This window comes from Triticum aestivum, chromosome 3B, assembly GCF_018294505.1.
Source record: "Triticum aestivum cultivar Chinese Spring chromosome 3B, IWGSC CS RefSeq v2.1, whole genome shotgun sequence".
NCBI lineage: Eukaryota > Viridiplantae > Streptophyta > Magnoliopsida > Poales > Poaceae > Triticum > Triticum aestivum.
The window spans coordinates 746,625,010-746,631,173 of record NC_057801.1 but is presented as its reverse complement, the minus strand read 5'-3'; positions in this window follow the sequence as shown (position 1 = coordinate 746,631,173).

Sequence of the window (6,164 nt, the reverse complement as noted above, 5' to 3'; positions counted from 1 at the left end):
AGGTGTTTCCGTCCCGTGATGGGTCCAATAGTCAGGCTATCGGAGGGGTCTCCAGAAAATATGGACCTGAAAGAAAGAAAAAAGGGGTGAAAGTATACGGATCCTAGCACTACAAAAAAAATACAGTTCCATGATGATACGTGTTTGTCATAGTAGGTCGCGTTTTTTGTCATGCATGTACATCCATGACGATTTTACGTCAGAATCAAGATAGTCATACCTGTGCTGTCGTAGAAGTGTTCCATGACATTACTAAAATTATCATCACGGAAGTGTGCACTTCCATGATGATAAATCACGCGTCATAGAAGGCTTTCGTCAAGGGTGACCGGCACGTGGCATCCACCATAACGGAACGCCGTTAAGCTATCGGGTCGGGTTTTGGATCCGATAACCCATTAACAGCCCCGACCAATGGGAAATTTCCACGTGTAAAATTCTTATTGGCCGGACGAAACACGTGTCAGCTTGTTAGTGGGTCAGATAGGCGCCTATGATATATCGACATGTGCCACGGCCCACCACTGGCCCATTTAGCTTACAAAGCCGGCCCGTTTGACTTGGTCAAAAGTTAACGGGCTGGCCCATGAAAAGCATGTTAACGGTCTCTTCGCAAATAGCCCATCTTACGGCCCGTTAACTCACGGCCCGTTAGGCACTAAAGGAAATCGGCCCAACAATGTCATGTGGGCCGTCGAATATAACACCAGCCCATTTCACTTTCGGCCCATGTATGGCCCACGACGTCTTTCGGCCCATATGAGGCCTTCGTATATTTCGGCCCTTTATAGGCCCACGGTGACTCTGGCCCATAATGAACAGTAATTTTCTTTGTACCTGTTAATGGCCCGTGATTTACATGGGCCGTTTCCAGCCCGTGTTAGCTTTCGGCCTATTGATGACCCATACGTTCTTGGGCTCCTTTTCGGCCCTCGATTACTTCCGGCCCGTTACTGGCTTGCTCCACTAATGGGCCAAACTGGGCCCATGGCTAGAGTCGGCCCGTTACTGGCATGTTCCACAAATGGGCCTAATTCGGCCCATGGCAAGAGTCGGCCCGTTACTGGCCTGTTACCCTAATGGGCCAAATTCGGCCCATGGCAAGAGTCGGCCCGTTTCTGGCCAGCCCGTCCTATATTCTAGCCCATTAACGACCCGTTATGCCTGTGACAGAATTAAGCTTTTGCAGTCCTACGGCCTGTTACCGTGCTGGGCCGATACCAATTACGCCCGATTACGGCGCATGTAGACCCATTTATCCGACGGCCCGAGGCCCACCGATTACAGGCCCATTTATCGACGGCCCGAGGCCCACCGATTACAGGCCCATTTATCGACGGCCCGTAGGAGACCCATGGATCCTACGGCCCGTATATGGCCCATGGGTAGTTGCGGCCACTACCAAACCAGGGAAAAAGAAGACTAGGAAATAAATAAGGCTGAAACTAATGCTAGGCTATTAAGGCGATTGCATAGATTACATCCACTCGGCACCAAAGATCGCCACCAGTGCAAATATAGGGAACACCCTACACTATACAAAAATGGCTTGCTGTTTTCTTGAGCCGGTGGCTGCACGTTAAGAATAAATTTTGTATCGCACCAAAACAAATTACAACTATATAACAAAAGGAAGGTTGGCAAAAAACTTAACAGTCTAGCAGATAAATGCACCACCATAAGTTCAGAAGCTCGGTTCATTTGACCTGACTGTTACGTTTTCATGCTGTATTGTCCGATGGAGCACCATAACCCTCGCCTTCATTTCCCCTAGGCTCCTGAACAACATAGCAAATGTCCGATAGTATGGTTTCAAAACCATGCATATCTTGACGACATTGAGCAATCTTTCTCCTTGTTTCACAAAGGGCCTCTGTTAGGGAATGGACTTGTGTCTGGAGCGCAGATACAACATTGCTTTGAGCTTGCATATCTTGATCATGAGGCAGTTTGGATGATATTGCCTTAACAACCAACCCAGTATTACGTAGGAACGTGCTTTTGGCACTGTTAGTGGACAGGTACTGACCCACTGCAGCAAGAGCTGACATTGCGGTTATAGTTGCCTCGCCACCTTCAGAAGGTGGCGGTTCCACCATTTTTTCCATAGCTCGCTGAAAAGTTGAGGTTTTACATTAGTAGTACCAGACCAGAACATATTAAGGAGGCAGAAAAACAAAACAAAATAGCTTTGGTCTATATACAAAACTTATTCTGGTGAACCCATGTATAATATTAGTTGTATTTTATTGCAAAGTACATAATAAAACCAGGTTCCAAACATATGACCATGTACCATCTCTAATGTATTGTCTATTTCTTCACATTGTATTGAGGGCTAAGGATAAAGAGACGAAGTTTATAATACGGTAAGCATATTATGACATCATTCATATCACAAAACAACTGAAAACAGGCAATTGTAACATTGTGTGGGCAAGTCCAGCATGGAACTAGATTAGGGGTCAAGATCAAAGGAACATCACTCCTCCCTTTTAAACCTTGTAAGGTGAAATGATACGCTAAGACAATTGTGTATAAAATTGAAAAGAATAATAGACATTGGCTGCAAACCATGCAGTTCAAGGCACAAGTCGGAGTAAGTAGTAGTTAAAAGGCATGAGGATTCAGGATTTTCAATAGCGGCTTTGACTGGTGTAGTCATGCCCTTCTTCTTGCTGGTGTGACAGTCCTTGAAGATTTCCACATCATTTGGTTCAGGTACTTTTTAGTCCTTGCAGGCTTTCCTCTCCATTTCGAACAAGTCAATATAGATCTGATAATATGGTACAGCGAAAAGAGTGAAACAACAGCTAATTACAAGAGCTTCGCAGTGTGCAATATAGCTACGAGATCCTGTCGTCTGTTAAAATTTCACTTTCGTACGGTTGGCCTTGTTCTTTGAACAGTTCACCTACAAGAAGATAGATTTGTGTGGCACATGCATCAATAAGACTTCAACATGTGATCTGATCACATATATATAATGTACCTGATACTTCGGATCAGACCAGTGTTTAGCAAGGCCCCTCCAGTCTTCATCCGATATATTTTCCACTGGAGATGTTTGGGAAAGTTCACTGTTAGCCTTGCCTTCAAAGTGAGTTTTGCTCAAGTTATACCGATACTGTCGCAGAGCAGACTCGAAAACATGGGTGCAAGCTTGTATGGTTGCATCATGTTGGCTATCCAACTTGAACCTCATATGTTGAAAATTATGGGAGTCTCATTATCAGCAACCTGGAAAGAATAGGACAGAGCAAGACGATATTACTAGTTTCCATACATAACCATACTGAACCATACTGACAGATAAATGGTCGAGGAAGGTGTTGAACTGGGTTTCGTCTTTGTCATTCCTGTACTGAATCCATGTTGGGAGGATATGTACATGACACCTAACGGCAACCGCTGCCTCTAATACTAACTTGGCTGACTCTGTAGCATCATGTGGCCTTTTTAAACCTGCCTCAAAATGGATCTCCATTCTTCCTCCTCTAGATTTAGTTAACCTATCAAGCATTATCCCTGATGTTTGTTTCCTCTTGCGCCTAGGTGCTAGTCCAACAACGAACATAGGAAGTGTTAGTGTACATCAAACTGTGAGCCTACATATAAAGAAGCATGCAACTGTAACTTGACTCCAGCAACTACCTTCTTGCTGTTGAAGCTCACAAGGTTCATATGATATTGCCAACTCGTATTGTGTCAAGAGTGCTTGGGAAGTAGTGTCAGGTGGCAAGGGAGCTTGGGAACATGCTGCTAGCTCAGTTGACGCACGAGTATGTCGTGCAGCTGGTAGTACTGTGGTAGGTGTTGCAAGAACTAGGGCTGTCTCTGCTTGTTTGGTGGTAGCTATTTGTTTCTGTTTAGCTTTTTTTGCAGCTTGTGTAGCATGGGATGCCGTGTTTGTAGAATTTTCCGCTGGACTTTCACCTTCTATTGCCCCATCAGTACCAGTAGAATCTGTAGGATTCATCCGCTTCTCATTCCCTGCCATTCTGTGTTTCTTCCTCTTTCTCTGTGCCATGTTAAGTCAAGCCGACAAGAAAAACGAATAACAATTTAGTTCTTCAGAACAAATTGATGCGTGATGCAGATGAACTGAACTTTGATGTTAGACAACCACACGATAGGAGGATGTAATATGTATTAAAAACAGGACGGAAGAGATAACCAGAACTATGATGTGTAAACTAAGAAGAAGACATTTCACCAAATTAGAAGCAATGAAATGGAAGGTAGACACCATATGAAAGATGCTACAAATATCGCTCTACCATGTTAACAGTGTGTCAGCATAAATGGTGTTTAAACAAATGTGAAGCAGTACAAGAAATAAATCATATGAAAGATGCAAACAACATCACACTACCATGTTAGAGATCTCTCGTCATTAGTGCCATTGCATATTCACAACATTGTATATTCACAGCTTAGGATGTGTAAACTAAGGAGAAGGCATTTCAACAAATTAGAAGCAATGAAAGCTAGACACCATATGAAAGATGCAACGAATATCACTCTACCAAGTTAAAACTGTCTCATCATAAGTGCCATTTCAACAAATTAGTAGTAAAAGCTAGAAAATAATGTGAGATGTAACCTATATCACACTCCGAAGTCAAACATGTCTTATGATAAGTGATTGTTGCAGGTACACAACAGTAGTAATTTGATGTAAGAACATGGTGTGATAGACAGATATTGTATGTTCTAGAAACAGGAACACGTGTCTTATTCAAGTACAATGTCTAAAGTAAGCAGATGGAATTCAACAAAATTAGAAGCAATACAAGCTAGACATCACACATAACATGAAACCACATATAACAGTGACAAGTTAGAGGGAGCACTAGTGATGCTGCACTAGGGGAGACATGCTCATCATAAACACAACTTTGTTGAGTGTCTATGCATGTGTTGTCTTGGAAATCATCTTGGGGGTGTGGAGGAGCAGAAACTGTAGAGGCCCTCCATTTGGAAGGAGCACCTTTATCCACTGCCTTGCTAACTTCCTTCCGCTTTATTGATTTTGAATTGTCAAGTAAAACCGACAAGAAAAAGCAATAAAATTCTCTCTTCAGAACTCATTCATGCATGATACTGACAATCACTACTTTGATGTAAGGCAAAGACATGATACCAGGATGGAATATGTACGAAAAACAGGACGGCATGGCATGTTCACAACTGTTTGTGTAAACTAAGCAGAAACCATTCGAGCAAATAAGAAGCAATGAAAGCTAGACACCACATGAAAGATGCAACCAATATGACTTTGCCAAGTTAAAAGCATCCCATCATAAATGGAATTTCAACAAATTAGAAGCAGGGCATGCTATAAATCATATGAAAGATGCAACTAATATCACACTGCATATACTAAAGGTGTCTCGTCATATTGATTGATGCGGGATACAAAAAAACAATAGTTTTATGTAAGGACATGCTTAATAGACAGATGTACTATGTCCTAAATACAGCAAGGCATGTCACATTAACAGGTATAATGTCACATTTACAGGAGTATAAGCTAAGCAGACTAGCACATGCAGTTTAACCAGATTGGAAGAATTACAATCTAGACACCATATGCAACATGCAACCACATATCACGCTGCCAAGTTAGAGCAAGCACCTGCGATGCTAGTGTAGGGGAAATGCTGTAATCAACTATAGAGCTACGTTCACTATCTTTATCTAGCATTTCTATTTCTTGAGAATCATGTCGGGAGGCTGACGCTACATTCTTTAAATGAGTAGTCCCCTTGCCTGCCTGCCTCGTCATAAGTGATTGATGAGGGATACACAAGAACATTAGTTTCATGTAAGAACATGGTTAATACATAGATGTACTAGTATGTACCAAAAACAGAAAGGCATGTCATATTCAAAGGTATTTTAATGTGTAAGCTAAGAAGATGCAATTTAACCAAATTGGAAGCAATACAAGCTAGACATCCGCCTGGAGTGGTGAACATGATCATCTAGGACCTGAGAGCCTGGTGGGAGGCGGGCTGCTTCGCCACCATCGCGGCTTTTTAGTTGGCTTCCAGGTGATGCCTGTCTTTGCTGGGCTTGTCACTGGCTCGGCCAGTGCCCTGACTAGCTATTTGTCTTCTGGTACTCACGGGATGGTGGTTCATGTAAAAAATATCTTT